Source organism: Coffea eugenioides, unplaced genomic scaffold, assembly GCF_003713205.1.
Source record: "Coffea eugenioides isolate CCC68of unplaced genomic scaffold, Ceug_1.0 ScVebR1_593;HRSCAF=1294, whole genome shotgun sequence".
Classification (NCBI taxonomy): domain Eukaryota; kingdom Viridiplantae; phylum Streptophyta; class Magnoliopsida; order Gentianales; family Rubiaceae; genus Coffea; species Coffea eugenioides.
Genome location: NW_020864445.1, coordinates 41199 through 43067, shown reverse-complemented (window position 1 = coordinate 43067; position 1869 = coordinate 41199). Strand labels below are relative to the sequence as shown.

Genomic DNA, 1869 nt, shown 5'->3' with positions numbered 1-1869 from the left:
CTTGGCTTAGCTTTCTTTATCTATCTTTTACTTGTGATTCAATGTGTGTTCATGCAATGAAGCAATGTTCTTTCTTGTCATACATTATATGAGAAGCTTAGTTTCTAAATCTAGGGAGTAGATGAAACTTATGACTACTTGATATGAACAGAATATGATTTACACTTGTTACATCTTATATTAACTTGTCTATTTATGCACGCTTATAACTTGTTGTTGCTTGATCACCAATAGCAAGTTTTTAGTTGTTATTATTCAATAAAAGTTGGTAATAATGATGGAGCAACATAAATAGAACTTGAGTAGTATTCTCATGAGAATAGAGATACACTTAAGTGGATTAAACTTGCATTTTCATGAAGGAAACAAGAGTAGATCTAGTTATTAATCATGAGAATAAGGAAAACTAATCTATTTTAGACCATTTTATCATGAGAATGAGATTTGGTAATATTGAAAATGAATTCCTAATTAAACAAGAGTTGTAACAAGAGGTAAATCTATTTATTTGTATCTTTGATGCCATAAATTGAATCTATATCCCTAGACTCAAGTATTTAGTGAATTTTCACCATTGTTACCTTGTAAATATCTAGTTAAGATTAGTTAGATAGTAGTAATTACAACTTCTCTTGCTTAAGTTGATTATTAGTCTAAATAATAGAGTAAGTAAGGACCTAGTACTTGCAAAGTTGCTCACTATGGGATCGACCCAATATATACCCTAAACTACTATTTTGACATGTATGCTTGCAGTAAAACGGGTGTAATTCGGAATTAAACTTGTACTTATATAAAAAATCCGTCAAATTTCTGGCGTCGTTGCCGAGGAGCGGCAATATTAGGGCCTAACAAGGTTTATTAATTTAGACATTCTCTATATTAGTTAGTTAAACGTTGCTTCTAGTTAAGTTAGAATTTTTATTAGTTTTTGTAAATTAATTACTACATAATCTCTTTTATTTTTGTTTGTAGTGTATGAACGGGATTTTACAGATAGTCGCACCTTTTGATCCGAAAATTGAAAAGACATTATGTATACAAAGAAGGCGTACACCACAACAATAAGAAGAAGAGGTTTGACAACAAATAGAGGGAATCGCGATAGAGCGACCTTTTAAAGTAGAAATCACTAAAAACGAAGCAAATAAGCGAGTTCTTAGGGATTTTGCTCTACCGGGAACCCAAGGATCTCAAACAAGTATAGCATGATCGACGATAAATGCAAATAATTTTGAAATTGAACCATCATTAATCCAAATGGTGCAACAATTTCAATTTGGAGGTAATGCCGTAGAGGATCCAAATGCACACTTAGCCACATTTTTGGAGATATGTGATACAATCAAAATGAATGTAGTTAGTGAGGATACTATAAAGCTAAGGTTGTTCCCATTTTCATTGAGGGACAAGGCTAAAATTTGGTTGTATTCTCATACCCCTAATACTTTCACTGCTTGGGATGATTTGTCTAGATCATTTTTGAATAAGTATTTTCCACCAAGCAAAACGACTAAACTTAGAATGGATATTACTAGTTTTAGTCAATTGGATGATGAATCATTATCTAAAACATGGGACAAGTTTAGAGATTTGTTTCGAAAATGTCCACACCATGGGCTTCTCAATTGGCTAATTGTACAAAACTTCTATAATGGTTTATCCTTTTCTAATAAAATAACTATTCATGCAGTCACAGGTGGAGTTTTGATGGCAAAATCACCCCAAGAACCTCAAGATTTGATAAAGAAAATGGTGGCAAACAATTATCAATGGGTTAATGAAAGAGGTAATCCAAGGCGCCAAACAGGTATGATTGAAATTGATACCATTAATATGCTTTGTACTGAAATGAGCAATATGATGAAG

The 1869-nt window shown here is 32.2% G+C and overlaps 1 non-coding gene across 1 annotated transcript; it reads right to left on the bottom strand.

The window, feature by feature from the left end:
* Nucleotides 1-1515: 1515 nt before the first annotated feature.
* On the bottom strand, nucleotides 1516-1622 carry LOC113758591. The gene has a single exon (XR_003466796.1). It is a non-coding gene; the product is annotated as a small nucleolar RNA R71 (small nucleolar RNA).
* Between the last annotated feature and the right edge of the window lie 247 nt (nucleotides 1623-1869).